General features: G+C 45.6%; 1 long non-coding RNA gene across 1 annotated transcript in view; it reads left to right on the top strand.

The window, feature by feature from the left end:
* Positions 1-331: 331 nt before the first annotated feature.
* The window catches only part of LOC310641908, a 49,466-nt gene continuing 30,315 nt past the window's right edge, over positions 332-19,482 (top strand). The window contains exon 1 of the long non-coding RNA XR_014492796.1: positions 332-595. This is a non-coding gene — a long non-coding RNA (uncharacterized lncRNA). The remainder of the gene's footprint in view (positions 596-19,482) is intronic.

The following is a 19,482-nucleotide window of genomic DNA, read 5'->3' as shown; positions in this document are numbered from 1 at the left end:
CCCTCAGCAGCGCCTTTCATTGTCGCCCACGTCGATCTTGCCTTAAGGACTATTGACAGAAATTAATGAGGTCGGACACACCTTCCAGCCCATTTGCCGATTCTCCGGAGAAGGTGCGTGCAATCCGCGGAGAATCGCCGGCAAATTGCCGAGGCTCCCGGTTCATGATCGCTTGCGAAGGGCCGCGGCGGGAGGGGGCGATAGCCAGAGGAGGAGAACCCTCTCTGCGTAAGGGCAGCCCTGCGCTTCGGAGCCGGAACAGCGGCTACTCTCTTCTCGGCCATGCTTCCAAGCACCCTCGCTTGGCATTGCGGAAGTTCCGCCGCTCTGCTCGGCTTGCCCGGGGCTTCGGGTTTTGGCAATCTGGGCAAAAGTTTCCTAATTGAGAACCTGCTGAGGGCCGGCGAAGGCCCGTCACGCCTCCAGCCGCGCCTACCCACCACTCCGATTCCGCTCAAGTTGCAGGAACCAATGCGCGTCGCCGGAGAAGGTGCCTTCCCCGTCTGCGCCTGGCCTTTCAAAGCGTTGAATGCTTCAGCAGCGGATGGTGCGGCTCCGGAGGACAGAGGAGGCGCGTTCCCAGCAGCAGCGCCAGGTAAGCGACTACTTACCGGGTGGAAGAAGTTTCTGGGGCTGGGATTTCGCTTTTAGGCCTGCGCAAACGCTGCGCTTTCCTAGCAAGCTCTTTCTGTCAACACTAACGGAGTTCACAGATCGACGTCAGCCATCCTGGGTTGGTTGGTTCCGAATTAGCATGTCCTGTGGATGCTGGGACGTGTGTGGGAGTCCAGCCAGATACTATGGCTTAGTGGGTTGTGTAAACACACCCGGGTTCACTTGTTTAGTGAACAAATCATTGCTTAATGTAGGATGTGAATCCAGGTTTATAGAGCAACTCCACAGATAATGTTTCTGAATTCAGTCTGTAATTTCCATAGATTTAGTTCCAGGTGGGTGAGTGGTGCCTTAGAAATGCTTTAATCAGCTGGGAACCCAATGGGAGAGTCTGTGTCAGAGAGAGGCGTAATACCCTCCTTGGGTGATCATAAACTCAGCTTCATCCTGTTACGTGGATCTCTCATTTCAACAGTTCTGATCATAAGCACCACCTCAGGATGGTTGAAATGCACAGGATAAAATGAAGAATTAACTTGGGACAGATTCAGATTCTCAATCTGGTAAATGGATAAATATTTCTGCTTAATAAACATAGAGAATTCTACCCCATTATTAGTTAGCAATGTATTTTCAGATTCATAGAAATGACACACAATATGCTAGTATTTTCTTTGTAAGGCTGCTGATACCAGCAGCCTCTTACTTAACAAAACTTTTTTTTACTTTTTAATCAGTGGAAGGCTACTGTCAGCTTTCTTACACCTCACATTTGAAACATGCCTTATTGACCCCAGTCTGTACATATTCAGCAGGGCCTGCAGAAGAAACTAATCACCTAACCTTTTTTCCACCAGGGTTCATCAGTAGTATAAGTACATACAAACTTTTAATGGATCTTATCAGTAGTTTTGATCAGTGACGTCATCAAAGTAAACAAAGCCACGTGCTGATTACGTCACCAGGCTATGCCCATAAATGGAAGTGACGTTCGCACCCCTCCTCCCCGGAAGTGACGTGCATAATCCCCACCCCACCCCTCATGGTACAGGACTCACAAGGCCATAACCCTAGCCGGATATGACGTGTCTGCCCAACCCCATCAAAATAAGCATGGGTAACCCTAGCAGATAAGGTGTGATATAAGGTGATAGCCCTATTTCCAGATGGTGCTTGCCAAACCTAATCCCATCAACAAACATGTGGCGGTCAAGCTTCTGTGTACTTGATTACATTAGCCCTAGACTAATTCCATGGACGTGCAAATCCAAAAGAAACACAGAGACCTGTGTTTTTGGGAAACAAAACCCTGCTTTTGGGGGGGGTGATAATTAAAAAAAGCTTTTTATCTCTAATCATTCTAGCCTAATGATGCTTTCAATTTTTGTGGAGTTTTAAAAATCAATACCTCAAAAGCTGGGGGTGGGGGGGAAAAAAAGGATCACCTAAAAGGCTTCCAGGGTTTGCATTTAAACCAGGCAATTTTAAAAACATTTTCCCTGAATGTAGGGGGAAAAAACCACAGACCTTTTAAAGCCCACAGCTGGTTTTTTACCTTTGTAAAAATCTAAAGACTTATATTTTGGCATTTGCAACTCCCTCGAATTCATATGTACGCGTAACCGTTCATAGCAGAGATTTAATAAAATTTATTCTAACCTTACAGCAAAAGCGAAGTGTTTCTGACTGGCCAGAACAGATTGATGTATTAGGTATGTGTATTGTGGGCATGTCTGGACATGACCTGTAAGCTCCTGCTATAGAGCATGCGCGTGGCCACAGAGAACTCGGAAACTTTAAAGCGTAGATCTATTTTAACAGCGTCATGGGAACTTGTGAAGGAAATAATAAAAAGGGTGTAGAACCTGCTGCATCTTGGTTGGCGACACAATCTCTTTGGAAAGATTTCCATAAGATGAGCTGTGATGTTCGCGATGAAACCCCGGACTACTCCTGGTCTACCTTGTCTGAATGTCGCTTGCCCTGTTGTATCGTGCGGGAGATGGCGTATCGTGAAGATGAGGCCATACCGCGTAAGTAAAAACCTGTTATGTGTTCAAATGTGTAAAGCGCAATAACCCCACCGTTAACAATGTGATTGCTAATGGCTAAATACATTTTCCAGGTTCTGTTCCGGGGTATAGCTATAATGCCGACGCCTCCTTAATAACAAACGTCTCAAGTGATGAAGAGGATGCAGAAGTCGGTCTAGGTAAATGAATTGTCTTTTTACTATGCATGCTGCCATTAATATTATATAATAAAAGGAGAGTTAAAGAGGGTTTTACTAATGGATTATTTTCGCGTTTTTAAACAGGTGGGTACCCCGGATATTACCTAGCCCCGTCTCTGTCTGATTGTCCATGCTGTCTACAGATTGATCTCAAAAGAGATACTCCAAATGACTGCTATATAGAATGTGATTGTGGCGCATCAAATTGTATATGTACAATGCCTACAGAGAATGAAGATACTGATGATACAGATGACCCCAGTAATGATAGTAATGATGAAGGATATTATTCTGTAAATGAACGTGATGATAATTGCGTCTAAATTACAAATAAAAGGTTTGTGCTAAAGCGCAGTGTGTTTATTGTAAGGTTTGAACGGTGCAGAATGAAGTGTGAAAATGTACTAAAGGAACTGTATTATACGCCGGAAGGTCCAGGTAGCTATGGTGGAGTAAAACCCCTATTTGAGGCTGGGAGGAAACGCTTTAAAAACTTAACCTTGAGGCAAATCAAGACATGGCTTTCCGGTCAAGAAGCTTATACCCTGCATAAGCCTGCAAGAATAAAATTCTCCAGGAACGCTACAATAGTTTCCTGCATAGATTGCCAATGGCAGGCTGACCTTGTGGATTTATCAGGATTTGCCTCTGAAAACAGCGGCACAAAATTTATTTTAACGGTAATCGATGTACTTTCCAAATATGCTTGGGCAGTCTGTTTAACCAATAAGTCTGGATGAGGGGTTGCCGGTGCTTTCCAAAGTATATTCCAATCAGGAAGGGCGCCCAGAAAGCTGTAGTCAGATGCCGGGAAAGAGTTTTTAAACAAGCCTGTAAAGAAGCTTTTTGAACGCTATGGCATACATCACTTTGTCACACATAGTGAAACTAAAGCAGCGGTTATAGAGAGGTTTAATAGAACTCTGAAAAACAAGCTGTGGAGATTTTTCACAGCTAAAAATACGCACAGGTATGTGGATGTATTACCAGCCCTCATGCGGAGTTACAATAGCGCTTACCATCGCAGTATCCGGACAGCCCCCAACATGGTGAAACAATCTAATGAAAAAGATGTGTGGATGCGTCTATATGGGAATATTTTAAAATCGGACAGAAAGGCAGAAAACTTTAATGTGGGGGATCATGTTAGGATATCCAGGCTAAAGGGGAAGTTTGAAAAGGGATATCAGCAAACCTTTACAGATGAAATATTTATTGTCAAAGAAAGGGTTAGGCGGAGAGAAAGGGATGTATATAAATTAATGGATTATGCAGAAGAGCCGGTACATGGGTCTTTTTACCCAGAAGAGCTGCAAAAAATTCCTAGTGATCAAGAACGCGTCTACAGAATTGAAAAAATATTACAGAAAAGAGGGAGGGGTAAACAAAGAGAATTCCTGGTTAAATGGCAGGGTTGGCCAGAAAAGTTCAACAGTTGGATTAAGGAGTCTGAAGTACAACATCTTTGATATGGAGGAGTTTTACATCACCCTACCCAGCAATGCATCAGCAGCAATTTTCCCCCAAAACAAAAATTCTAATTTTACCATACAATTAGCGAGAGCGCTGGATCTTCCAGGAGCGTGGGAAGTAGCGCTAGCAGAGATACAGTATCCGCATAGTTGGTACACATTAACTTCACCTGGATATTTTGAAATTGCTAACGAGAGAAAGAGATGGCATTTTTCTTTGAGAAGCGGGTACTATAACAGCATCCGTCATCTGTTAGAAAATATGAACAAGCTTATATCAAACGTCAAGGACGGACCTAAGACAACCCTACATTATGATTCAGTGGGACGAAAAATTAATCTTAAAGGAGATGAACCGCACACCATTCTAGTTAGCGGAGATCTCGGACATCTGTTAGGGATGTTCCCTGGATTCAGTACATTATATGTTTACACAGACATTGTAGAGCTCCAGATAGTGGGCGACTTCTATGTTCCGTTACTGCGCTGTGTGCCTGTGCGAGGACAAGACAATGATGTCGTCACAATTACCTATGACCGCCCGCATTATGTACCGGTCAGCAAACATCACATCTGAATCGTATCTGGGAACCAGTAGTTCCCAAGCCGCAAGTAAAAAGCCGAGCCGGCCGACATTTGACAGTTGACAGCTGTCAAATGGCCGCCCGAAGCAACGACGCACGCGCACCGCCCAGCCGGCTGCCATTCCCGTTGACAGCTGTCAAAAGGGCTGCCGGGGGCCAACGCGCACGCGCCAGATTTGACAGTTCCCGGAACTGTCAAATCGGGAAGTCTTCAACCCGGTCCTCCGAGCTGAGCCAAGCGCTCAGCTGAGAGGAATTCCCTGACAGCCGCAGAGCTGTCAAAGTACTGTTAGTTGATTGGCCATTCTCCGAACGGCGGGGAAATACCGCTACCTGATTGGCTACGCTGTTTGACAGTTCCCTATATAAACCCGGATTGTTTTGACAGTCAGCTGCCGGGAGCTGAACCAAATAAACGAGTTAACCTTGCCTACGGTCTCTCGCCTGTCTTTGTAAAGACAATTCACCTGGCGACGAAGGTGGGATCCCGGTACTACAGAGCTGCCTGCTGAGTTAGCCTCCGCGAAGGAGTTCCGATCCCTCTCGCTGAAAGTCACTGCTGAAGCCACATCGAGGGCAAAGGAACCCTTCGGCAGTTTGAACAGCACCGTGGATCCAGACCATGGCAAATTTAGGCCACGTCAGAGAGTTTGACATCCGCCATCCCGAGGGATGGTAATCGCACTGGGGACAAGTCGAAGGCTACCTCGTAGTCAACAAGATAACGGAGGATCGTCACAAGGCTGCCGCCCTCCTGTGTCTCAGCGGGCCTGCCGTCTACGACATCGCCGTAGGGCTCTGCAGCCCAGACCCCATCACGACCGTCCCCTACGCCGTACTAACCGACTGCCTCAGCAAGCACTTCATGCCCCGGCGGTCCGAGCTGTACTGGCGCCTCCATTTCACCCGCCGCCGACAGCAACCGGGCGAAACGACCACAGCCTTCATCGCTGGGGTACGTCACGCTGCCCGCAGGTGCCAATTTCCCGACCTGGAAGACCGTATCAGAGATCAGGTCATCGTCGGTCTCTCCAACGAGCGGCTCCAGCGGAAATTGGTAGCCAGACCCACGTTAGACCTCACCCAACTCACATTAGAGATCATGGCCTACGAAGATAGCCACCGTGAAGGCTCCCCGACGTTCAGAAGCAGCCCGGCCGGGTCAGTCCACTACGCCGGGGAACCGGACGACGAGCAACCCGAAACCTTCACCGGCGTCGACATCATGTCCCGTTTCAGCAAAATGGGCACCGACCCCGGAAAGAACCGCAGGCCATTCAGGCCAGCCGCCCCCGGCCCAAGACCCACCTCCGCAGGCCAAAAACCTAAGTGTGCCAGCTGCGGCGGGGCGCATGCCAGAACCACATGTCGTTTCAGAAATGCCAGGTGTCACGGATGCGGGAAGACCGGGCACATTCGCTCCGCGTGTCGCAGCTCGAACCGGGAAACCCTCCACGAGCTTGAGGAGATTCCGGCAGGTAGGACCAGGGTTCCCCTTTCTGCCAGGGAAATTCCCCAGCCCTCAGTATTGTCCATTCGGGCCCAACAAAAAATTTCGCCCATCCACCATTTACAGCCCAAAATTAAGATCTGGGTCAAAATTCAAGGAGTGCCCTGTGAAATGGAGGTCGACTCCGGCTCCTCTGTTTCAATAATGTCCTGGGACACTCTCAAAAAGATTGGGTTTAAAATCAGATGCCGTATCCCCCTGCAGCCCTCCAAAATACTCCTTGCAGACTTCCAGGGGGCCGCCATCCACTTAAAGGGACAGGCACAAGTAAGGGTAGAATACAAAAAATTCCAGGGGCAATTAACAATCCAAATCACTGAGGCTCTCAGGACCACCCTCATCGGGTTAGACTGGTTCGAGGCTCTAGGCATCCACCTGGAGGGCACCAACCGCATACAATCCCGAACATTAGAGCAGGTCTGCCAGGCGTTCGCGGACGTTTTCGACGGAACGCTTGGCAAATATACAGGTCCCCCCATAGACCTCAAATTAAAACCTGAGGTAGGTCCCATCCGCATCAAGGCAAGAAGGGTCCCCTTTGCGCTTAAACAAAAAATCGAAGCAGAATTAGACCGTCTAGTCAGCCTGGGAGTCCTAGAACCAACAGACGGGGGAACCTGGGAAACCCCCATAGTGACACCAGTTAAACCAAACGGTGACGTGAGAATATGCGCGGACTATAAAGCAACAGTCAACCGCGCATTAAATCCCCACGCATACCCAGTGCCTGCTGTCAGGGACGTGCTATCAGAAATAGGGTCCGGCTCAATATTCGCCAAACTCGACCTAGCGCATGCCTTTCTTCAGCTACCAGTCACCCGGGAAACAGCTGAAGCACAAACCATCGTCACTCACCGTGGCGCTTTCAAAGTAAACCGCCTCCAATTCGGCATCTCTGTGGCCCCTGGCATTTTCCAGGTCATGGAAAAGACCTTAAAAGGAATCCCAGGTGTCTGCCCCTATTTCGATGACATACTCATCGTTGGGGAATCGGAAAACAACTTAGCAGACAGACTACAGGAAGTACTATTAAGATTTAGAAAAGCAGGGCTCAAACTAAAACGTGAAAAATGTTCCATAGGCGTCCCGTCAGCAGATTTCTTAGGCTACAAGATCGACTCGCAAGGAATTCACCCCACAAACTCAAAAATCCTTGCTATCAAGGCCGCCCCTACCCCAAAAAATAAAACCGAGCTCCAAGCCTTCCTTGGACTTTTAAATTTTTATCACGCCTTCCTACCAGGGAAGGCAACTATCGCAGAACTCCTCCACAGACTGCTCGATAAAGGGGCAGCCTGGCAGTGGACTACAGCCCACGAAAACAGTTTCAAGTCACTTAAACAAATGCTTTCCAGCAACGCAACTATTTCCCACTACCAGGAGGACAAACCTCTATGCATAGCCTGCGATGCATCCCCATATGGGATCGGAGCAGTTTTAAGCCATTTAGACAACAATGGCACCCAATCCCCAGTGGCATATTATTCCAGAACTCTTTCCAAAACGGAAAGAAACTATGCCCAAATAGATAAAGAAGCCCTGGCAATTGTGGCGGGAATTAAAAAATTTCACGATTACCTTTACGGTCGCCCCTTTGTGATTTACACAGATCACAAACCATTGTTAGGACTATTCACTTGGGACCGTCAGACCCCCCAAATCTTATCTCCCAGGATGTTGCGCTGGACAACATTCCTCACAGCATACTCCTACCAATTAATATATAAGCCAGGACACCAAATGTGTCACGCTGACGGCCTCAGCAGATTACCCCTACCCCACACAGAGCCAGACCCAGCCCCAGCAGGCAACATCTTAGCTATTCAAGAGCTCCCAGAATGCCCACTGACAGCAAAAGATATCGCTACTGCAACTTCGTCAGACAAAACACTTAGCAGAGTGTTAGCATGGGTACACACAGGCTGGCAGACCTCTTGCCCAGGCACAGAGTTTCAGCCATACTTCTCCAGGCAAAATGAACTAACGTCACACTTAGGATGTTTACTCTGGGGGTGCAGGGTAATCGTGCCCACCAAACATAGGCCAAAAGTACTGGACACCTTACATGAGGGCCACCCTGGCATCGTAAACACAAAAGCCCTGGCCCGCAGCTACGTCTGGTGGCCAGGAATAGACCAAGACATAGAAAAGTACATTGCTGGCTGCTACCTATGCCAAGAATCCCGCCCACTCCAACCCAAAGCCCCAATTCATAAATGGGAACTCACAAAAAACCCCTGGTCCCGCATCCACATTGATTATGCCGGGCCCTTCCAAGGACAGGTCTTCCTCATAGTTGTAGATAGTTATTCCAAATGGCTGGAGGTTCTCCCGGTTCACAGCACAACGTCTGCCGCAACCATTCAAGCCCTCAGGGGAATCTTCGCAACACACGGTCTCCCCGACGTCATTATTTCAGACAATGGCCCCCAATTTACTTCTCATGACTTTCAGATCTTCACGAGGAGAAATTGTATTAGGCATTCAACATCGGCTCCCTTCCACCCATCGTCCAACGGCCTTGCGGAGGTTATGGTGAGGACCACCAAAGACGCCCTCAAAAGAATCATCACAGGAAACTGGCACCGACGCTTGTCACAATTTCTCTTAGCCCACCATTCTACTCCCTGCACAACCACCGGCAAAAGCCCAGCCGAACTTTGATGGGGCCGCCGCCTGGTGACACGGCTCGACAGACTCCACCCCGACAGACTGGCAGCCGAAATGACACCAAACACCCAGCCAAAAACATTCTCCAAAGGACAAAATGTTTGGTCCCGAGATTATGGGGGAAGGGATAAGTGGGTTCAGGGGGTTATCCTGGACCAAACTGGACCATTATCATACACAGTGGACACAGGGACAGGACTCATACAACGCAGAAACACGGATCAGCTCCGACCCAGGTCACTACCCAACCCCTCTCTGCAACCGACTCTGGGTGAGCCTACGCCAGCCGACACCCCCGGACCCGATGAATTCCTCCCCTAGGACTCACAACCATCTGCTGAGCCCCACCTAGAAACAACTCCTCCAGCCACGCAACCCGAAGGGAGCACCCCCTGTCCCCGACGGTCCAGCCGAGCCAGAAAACCCCCCGCATACCTCGCGGACTTTGAATGGAAGGGAAACCCACCATATGTTAAAGAACCTGTTAACCATACTGTTTTAAAACGTTCAACTGTTATTATGCATAACATACCTGTTCAGGGGGGGGGAAAGGGGGTGAATCATATCTGGGAACCAGTAGTTCCCAAGCCGCAAGTAAAAAGCCGAGCCGGCCGACATTTGACAGTTGACAGCTGTCAAATGGCCGCCCGAAGCAACGACGCACGCGCACTGCCCAGCCGGCCGCCATTCCCGTTGACAGCTGTCAAAAGGGCTGCCGGGGGCCAACGCGCACGCGCCAGATTTGACAGTTCCCGGAACTGTCAAATCGGGAAGTCTTCAACCCGGTCCTCCGAGCTGAGCCAAGCGCTCAGCTGAGAGGAATTCCCTGACAGCTGCAGAGCTGTCAAAGTACTGTTAGTTGATTGGCCGTTCTCCGAACGGCGGGGAAATACCGCTACCTGATTGGCTACGCTGTTTGACAGTTCCCTATATAAACCCGGATTGTTTTGACAGTCAGCTGCCGGGAGCTGAACCAAATAAACGAGTTAACCTTGCCTACGGTCTCTCGCCTGTCTTTGTAAAGACAATTCAACATCGATACCATTACCATAGAAATCAAAACCGATCAGGACAAAAATGTGCATTTTTATCACGGGAAGGTGATTGTCAAGCTTCATTTTAGGCCTCGGAAAAGTGAAGGATGGTTGTAATCAAGGAGCACGGGAACCCTCAAGACTACGTGGCTTACTACAGGGCACAAGCTGGTGGGGGGCTTCCAGGCTTTCGAGGAGCCCCCATTATGTACGGGACAGGTTTAGGGGGCCTGTTCCGTGGGCTTTTTCGAAAAGCAGTGCCATTTTTGAGGCGAGGATTAGAAATCATTAAGCCGCAGGTGAAATCTGCTGCTAAAAACATTGCCAGAGATGTCGCGGGTCATCTTGTATCCCGTGTTGTTGAGAGGGGGCAGGATGGATCAGGGATGATCATAACCAAGAAGAATTACGCATTGGGCCCGCCTATTCCATTTAAAAAGAGAAGACTTGTGAAAAAGACCCGCCATACCAAGAGGAGACGTGCACAGAAGAGGAAGCCCTGTGACAAGGAAGACATATTCTAATACGATATGGCATTTATTCATTCTGCTTCAGAGGAATGTGTTAAATCAGAACTGGATCTTTTTCAACTGGCACCTACACAGACCAGTATTGAAAACAGTACTTATGTCGAGATCCCACCTTTATCAGCGCTGACACCCAATGCTCCCCTGGAATTTTTTATCACGGGGCATGGTGAACATTACACGGATTTAAACAACACCCTGCTGTATGTGAGTTGCAAGATTGTAAAGGCTGACGGTTCGGATATTGATGACGAGGCTAGGGTGGCCCTGACCAACTACCCCATAGCATCACTGTTTAATCAGCTGGATGTTACCTTGGGAGATCGGCTCATTACACAGAGCCATCATTGCTATTCTTACCGGGCCATGATTGAACTGATTCTGAACTTTGGTGGTGATGCGCTGGGCACCCAATTTACAGCTGGCGGTTTTTACAAAGATGACTCGGACCTGATGGAGAGTACTCTACTGACAGCCGCTGGGAACTCCGGTTTCAAAGCGAGAGCAAGACAGACGGCCGGTAGCTGTAAATGGGACCTGCTAGGGCCTCTGCATAGCGATCTGTTTTTTCAAGACAGACTGCTAATTAACGGTGTTGATGTGAAAGTCAAACTCACAAGAAGCAGAAATGAATTTTGCGTGATGAAGGATGGCAACGAGAATTACAAAGTGCAACTCTTGGAGGCATCTCTCTTTGTAAAACGTATAAAAGTAGCCCCGGGAGTGCGCCTTGGCCATTCAGAAGCTTTGCTCTCCTCCAATGCCAAATACCCCATTGATCGAGTGGGAATGAAGGTTTACAGCATTCCTGCAGGTAGCCTTGTGTGTAATCAGGAAAATCTATTTCTGGGCCAGCTACCTAAACAATTAGTGATTGGGTTTGTGGACAATGCATCTTTTAGTGGGGATTATGAAAGAAATCCGTTCAATTTTCTACACTGCAATGTCAATTTTTGCACCTTGCATTGTGATGGCGAGCAGATCCCTGCAAAGCCTCTTCAGCCTGATTATGAGCATGGTCTTTTTGTGAGAGAGTACATGCAGATGGTGCAGGCCACAGGCAAAGGCATGAAAGACAGGCCACTGTTAATCAGTAGGGAAGAGTTTAACCGAGGGTATACTTTGTATTGTTTTGACTTGAGTCCTGATCAGGGGTGCTCTGAGCACTATTCTTTGATCAGGAACGGTAACCTCAGAGCCGAAATTAGATTTGCGCAACCCCTCCCCAACACCGTCAACATGATTCTCTATGCAATCTTCGAAAACCTTATTGAAATAAGTCACACAAGGAATGTGCTCTTTGATTATATGTGAGTATGGACACACTGCAACTCCGCCACTTGTTCTCTGGAAATAAAGCCTTTCTAGGGGTCTACCCTTGCGACCTGTTACCCCAGAGACAGATCTCCAAAAGACCTTTTGGATTAATTGTAAATACCCACCCTCACACTCTGCCTGGTGAACACTGGCTGGCCCTCTACTTCCCATCTCCCGGATATGGCGAATTTTTTGATTCTTATGGAAGACCGCCGGATAGCCCTGACTTTCCTGGCTCCATAGCGATGTTTTTAGAGCAGCAAGCTGAGAAGTACACATTTCACCAACGCCAACTGCAGCACCCCAGCGCTGTGACCTGCGGGCAACACTGTGCATTTTTTCTACTGAACCGGACTAAAGGAGTAGACTATGAAAATATTTTAAAGATGTACTCCAATGTTGATATTAAAAATGATCAAATGGTAAAGCTGTTTGTAAAAACTATAAAGGTGGGAAGGGGGCTTGGAACCTGTAACCGTCACCAGTGCATGCAGACATGCCTGCCTTACTGTAAAATAAAGAAAAAGACTTAAACGTTTTTACTTGTTTCACTGTGTTTTTATTCATTTTACAAATTGAGCCAGTCACCAAACCTGAACCTACTTCTAGGGTTTAATGGGCTAGAAGGGGCACTGGAAAACAGAGGCTTCTGAGTCCCAAAAGGGGCTGTCATAACAGAGTCGGGGCTAGTAGCAGTTTCATCCTTAACAACCAGAGAATCTTTCAACTTTTCTACTTTCTCTTTAACAGCTGTAGACCCCAACACAGAGGTCGGGACATTCACCTCAGCCATAGCATTCATAAAGTCATCCCAGCCTTTAGGTTTCCGCTTCTCAGTAGGGGCTCGGTGCTGCGAAGCTCCTTTCACCAAGTCTAAAATATTAGTCCCAGGAATAGGGACCCCTTTGTATAAAAAGGTACCGCGATCATCCCAGGTTGAGATGTCCTGATGCTGTTTCATTTTGTTCAGCAAAAGTTCCGCATTTTTCCTGTAACGGGTGCTCACACCGCTTAGGATTTCGTCCATCGCTGTGTCCTGCGGAGATGGCTGTGGTGGCTGCTCTGGTAATGTTGGAAGTGGCCGAGGTTCTTCTGGTGGGTAAATAAGATTCAGTCTGTCCTTTTCAGACTCATTTTGCCTGGTTAGTCTTAGATACCTCTGCAATGCAGAACTGTAGAGCTTAATCTTGTCATCCTCAGACAAATCAGCTCTCTGAAGAATGGAACGCATCTCAGCATCCAACCGGTTAGTGGCTGTAGCCCCCATAGTAGGGGGCCTGCCCTGTAGTTGCTCCATCTGATGACGCGATACCAGATACATTTTCTCAGCATGATCCATGGTTTATCCAGCTAACAGGCTAGTCAACAGCGGAATAGCTGCCCCTAGTAAGGGACCGATAAAACCACCCGACTGAAGTATGGCCTGCTTCTTCTTTTTGAGTGAGACCTTTCTATCGCTCAACTTTTTAATGACACCTTTCTTTCTCTTCAGAGACTGGAATTGTGAAGGTTTCAGAGGAAGGTTTCCTTTTAGGGTGTTCAAAGCTATTTCTGCTTATAGCCCCCACCAGGTCATTATTAGCATTGCATAAGATGGCTTTTCTCTGTCTTGGTCTGGCCTTTACTAAGATTTTTAAAAGCCCCCAATTTCTACGTACCCTCTCTGACATCTTAAATGAACTAGTGCTAAGGCAGCCGGGCTACTGCTTTTTACACTTCTTTTTCATTGTGTAAACAGCAGGCCAATCAGGTGGAAAGAGACCTGTTCTCAACCTGTAGGATTCTGGAGTGGTGGCTGCCAAATCTATCAAAAGGTACCCGTGTGGTTTGTGAGTGGCATCTTGGAATACTTCTAAAAAATACTTTGTGTTAGTGGGGTACATCTGCCTGGCCAGTGTGACAATTTGCATCTGATCATGGGGGTTGCTGAATAAAACCAAATATTTGGAATTCAGAGCTATTGTTCTCATTTTCTTGCCTTGAAAAAAAAGGTTTTGTAGTATGAGAATAATGCTCAGGTTTCTGTGATGAACGTACTGTGTAAATGCCTTCTCTATTTGATCGCTCTCACTGGCTGATGTCATGAGATCATCTATCACAGCTAGAGTAATTTGATTTGGTGGAAACAAATCATCATCTTCAAAAGAAGACGGAAGCCCCTCAATAAACTTAATATAAGGGAATTTATTAAGCAGTTCTTTGTACAGAGGTTGCCAACAGCTATAAAACCATACAATATTTTGAGGCAATTGAGACAACACAACATCACCATGTTCTAACATTTGTTTGATAAAAAAAGATTTGCCAGAATTGGACGGACCGCTTATAATACACGAGAAAGGGTGTACAAATTGTGCAATATTTTCTGCCATCCTTAATAACCGTAAGGTAGCGTACAGTAATCTTCGCTCTTTAATAACCTTTTATTATACACTACTTTTAGAGTTTTTTGGAGGACCCGCGTTTCAAGGGACCACTGTTTCTTAACCCTAACAATCCCCAACTGTTCTACTCTGATCTCTTTTTTTCTCTCTGCACCAGACAGACAATAATCATCTACCAAATCTTTCAAGCTGTCAAAATTAACCTTTTTGCTGTTACCGCAGTTCAGTGTGATTCCCTTCACCTTTAGCACCACTTCACCGTTGGACAAAGCATAGGCATACGTTTTGGGGCCGGCCGCAACAAACTCTGTTATCGTAGTGTTTGGAGGAATCTCACTTGTCAGCTGTCCTAAATAATCACCCAAAGGTGGAGTCCACGCCCCCTCCCTACTTACAAAAATGACTGAATCGGTGTCATGATACAGGCATCTATCGCCCAGCCCATCCAGCAGCCTGTATAATTCCAGTCGTGCATACGCTGTTGTAAAGCTGGCAATGAATACGTTAGTACATGAGGCTTTGGTGGGATGGTTCTTGGCAGTTTTCCACATCACAACGGCTGTCTCACTATCCACAAACTCACAGGAGGAAACATCATAATAGGGCACAAAAAGGTATTTGAATAATTCTTCAGGGTTTGTCACCACAGATGTTGTCAGGTGATTGGTGCTCTGACCAAACTTGCCCCACAGCGAGTTTAAAAAAAGTTTGGCAATCTGCCTTTTAGCAGGATTTACCTCAATGTGTTCACGGCGTAAGTGGACGCCTTCCATCTTTTCATAATCGCGAATATATTGCTCTTTATCCTGTTCTGTTTTGCACCAGTCAGGGTAACCGCTGGCCTCCTGTTTCTGTCTGAGATGTGCGTTAATATAATCTGAAAATAGCCCCTTTGATGTACTTTCAAAATGCCAGATCTCATAGATTTCAACAATTCTGTAACCTTTTTCTAAAGCTACATTCAATTCAACAGTGCACCATGTTCCAGTCAGAGCTCTTTCCTCATCACTGTGTTTACAGGGAGTAGTTTGCAGTTTTTCTGTGCAGGTTGCACACAAACTAAACATTAATTTGCCCCCTGATTTGTGGGGTAGTACAGGAAAATAGAGATTCCTTGGCGGGTACACTTTGACTTTGGCTAACCCAAAATATTGTTTTATGTCCCCAAAATCTTGGTAGATAATTTGTGGATGGCCAATTGGGTACTCCTTGGTCTTATTCACAAAGGGGTACAAACTGGTGAAATCGTAATATAAGATTTGTTCACCAGGTTTTGGTTTGTAGTAAAGACATGTGGCATTTGTTCTACCACCAAAAAAAGCATCTCAAGGTATCAAAGGTACTGGGAGCTTATTCTCAACCAGAAACTGCTTCAAAGAGGTGTCAGCCTCCACCAAGGCCCTCCATTCGTGTTCCCAGATGCAGCGCACAACATAACCCTGGCTCCTGAGGGCCTCTTCTTTAATCCTAGTACGGCTGTGCAGGGTGCCATATGTTGAACCAAGTAAGTTGTTGAAGTCTCTTTCAGAGTAGCAGACAGGGCACCCATGAAAAAAACAACCATAAAATTCAAAAGCTGTGGGGGTGTCATTTATGACAGCAAAACCATCCAAAAAATATTTGCCTACTTGTTTTTTACCCCCCTTCAGGGCATGCTGGATATTGACGTTCTCAGTGTGCTCTATGTACATCAACCATTGTATCGCAGGTGCTGAATATCTTTTCTGTGTCTTGTGATAATTATCCATAGGAGCCAAAGCAATGGAGTTGTTGTTCAAATACATGAACCGGTACTGTGCCATACATACAGAAGCCAATGTGATATATTGGAAGGGGTCAATGCAACGAATCACTATCTCCTCAACAATATCCCCACCGCCCCTCTTGACGAACTCACGCTCAGTCATTTCCATTACCTGTTCCCTAAATCGAATACATGCTTCTCTTAGTATATCAACATCCTGCCTGCAATAGTAAGCCAGAGCCTTCTTTAGTTTAAATACAGTACCTCTATTAGCAGCGTGCCATTTCAGGAATTCTTCTCTCTCCCCGGGCATCATGGTTTCAGGGCTATAATACTTGGCTTCAGGGAGCAGCCCAACGTAGTCCTGATTGGCCATTGTATTGAACAAATGGGGGAAATATCCTTTGCAGCCTTGAAACCCCATAGCTTTGGGTAATTTACTTAATTTAAGGGGCAAAAATGAGAGGCTATCAATAAAACGGATCTTGTAAGCCGGCAGGGTGATACACAGAAGTTTCCCTCCCAGGCTTATAAGCTGAACCCTAACCTTTTCCCGGATCAACTGCCTCAGTATTAGGTACCCGTCATAACCTTTGGCATTGTGAGCGATAAAAGTGCATCCTTTAAACTTATCATTTATAAATGTCTTTACAAACTGATCCAGACATCTAACACCGTAACAATCCCACAACACAACATCTTCGTCATCATCATCCTTCAACATATCCCTGGCACATGTATAATTAGGTATATGTGTGCCAGTTTCTTGGCAGCATTCAAAATCATAAATAATGTACCTTTGGCCAATTCGTGGCCGGACCAGCTCTTTTAGAAAACATAAATGATATTCCAAACTTTCAACCTTCTCAGAACACTGCCCACACTTGGGTTCCTTGCATTTCACGTGGGGTGTAAAGACATAAACCCCACACTTTTCACAATATTCTTTACTCTTACAGTCAACTTTTCCCTCCGTAGCTAGCTGTGTGTGAGTTTCAAAACATACCTTAGAATAACAAACCACTTTGCACCTATAGCAGCACATCTTTTCCTTCTCTACCTGCTTGCATTCTTGCTTGAGACATGATCTGCAGATATATTGACAACCATGACTAAATTTATGGTGATAGTGTGTGTGGCAAAATTTACAGAAATAGCGTTCGCCCAGGAAACCCTTTATATTTTTGATGGCATAGTAATGATTGTCGTGTAACAATATAAACACTATTTTTTCTTGCTGTGGGAGGCCTGTAACAAAAAACCTCCATCCGTCCTGCAGATAAAACAAGATCTTTATAGTAACCCCTAAAGCTTTTTCAAAGAGGTGTATCTGAGAAAAGTTAACCATGTTTTCTGTGGAAATACCCAGTCTGATGTGAAGTTCCCTGGCCCTGGTAATAATTTCTTCATTACTAACACCCCCGCCAATGAGCCAGAGCAAGCAGCTAGCAAAACACAGAAATACGCCTTCCACATTGAAATCTACTAGGTGACGTCTTTTTTTCTCCAGTACTTTGGTGATCAGCACAGTACTTAACTTCCTAAGCCCTCCCCCCTCATTGTTCCTCACAATGGTAACCACTAATTGTAAATCTCCCCCCCCCACAATATCTCTGCTTTACTTTAAAGCAGATTTTCAATACTGGTCAGAAATTCATCAGCATTTAAACCATCCATATTCCTCCTCAGAGAAAAGAGAGGATGATTTAACCCATCTGCATGCAACCGGAGTTGAACAAAATCATTTGCACCTATGTCTCTAGCAACATTATTCAATATATGCTGTATAGCATTATGAATAGCATCTATAGCATGTACAAAAGACTGTATTTGGTCAACATTAACGAATCTATATCGCCGGTAGTATTCCACAGCCATGAAATTTTGGATAGGATGCTCCCACTCTTGCACCAAATCCAGATAAACATTGTTCGAATTCTGAGAGTTTGCAGAGTTAGTGCTTTGTAGCTGGGGCATAGAATGATTTATCTCCTCTTCTTGTTGAGATACAGGCGTAGGTTCACTACTATCACTGTCTGCTGGGGATGCGGGGAGTTCGCCTCCATGCATTTTTGCTTTTTTGCAGGGCGGCCCTGGTTAATCAAACAAACAAAATGTTATCACCTACATTCCTAATAATGTAATACAAACACACCCCTTTTTTAGATTATAAAATAATACGAATGGATTTGTAGTTGGATAAAATGCTAGATGTTATACCTCCTAACTCTTGTGCTGGGTGGCTTGTGCATGGTTGAGGGGTCATGCCATGCCGGGGTCCTTCCTGCTCTGTGGGTATAGTGAGATCCACAAATGGTTGATCATCTTCCCATTCTGAAGGAAAAGAAAAACCCAATGGTCAGAAATGTTGCAGAAATTTTTGTAAGAATCTGAATGTATGTAGGTATGAAAAACAAATACCATTATAAAACCTCAGACATTCGGAATCAGTCAGTTCCATCTAGTAAAAGAAAACAAACATGCCAAGAATATTATAATCACATTCTTTTTTTTATATCTAAAAGGGACAGTGTTTCAAATTTTAGCAATAAAACTACTTACAAGATCCGCACCCCTTACACATTCGGAATCAGTTAATTCCATCTAGTAAAAGAAAACAAACAGGCCATGAATATTATAAATACATTCTTGTTTTTTTTATATCTAAGAGGGGCCGTGTTTCAAAATTTTAGCAACAAACTACTTACAAGATCTGCACCCCTTACACATTCAGAATCAGTTAATTCCATCTAGTAAAAGAAAACAAACAGGCCATGAATATTATAAACACATTTTTTATAGCTAAGAGGAACAATGTTTCAAAAATTAGCAATAAATTTACTTACATTTGTAGCATCCATTCTGTAAAGAGGGTCTTCTTAGCAGATAACAGGGGTCCAGAGGTATGAATATGTCAGAAACTGACAAACGTGTCTGGGGTCAGTATGAATCCTACTTTTTGTACACTCTGGCTATCTCAAAAATCACATCGCCCACCAATCAGGTAACCCCCAGCCAAATGATTAGATTATACATCTGTGTCTAGCACCTGATAGGCTTAAACATGAGACCAGCAAATGTAAACTTCATAGTGTTAATAATTTCTTGTAATTAATTCTGCTGAGTTTTTCACCCCTTTTGACCAGTACACCCTCATATCAAGAAAAAAATATAATACAACTTTCATGTGATTTGTAAAGCACCTTTTATTATAAATTTCATAGCGTTAACAGTTTCTTGTAATCTATTTCTGTTACATTCTGACATATGATCCTCTTCAGAGACAATGGCAATTTGGCTTCAATCTTTGACATTAATGACAGTGGTTCACGCATAAGAGCTATACGATATATAAATTTCTTGAGCTCCCCAAGGGAATCCCTGGTGAAATA

The sequence above is a fragment of the Vipera ursinii genome, assembly GCF_947247035.1.
Source record: "Vipera ursinii genome assembly, chromosome: 6".
Classification (NCBI taxonomy): Eukaryota; Metazoa; Chordata; class Lepidosauria; order Squamata; family Viperidae; genus Vipera; species Vipera ursinii.
The sequence above is the reverse complement of the archived record's forward strand: the minus strand, read 5'-3'. Positions and strand labels throughout refer to the sequence as shown.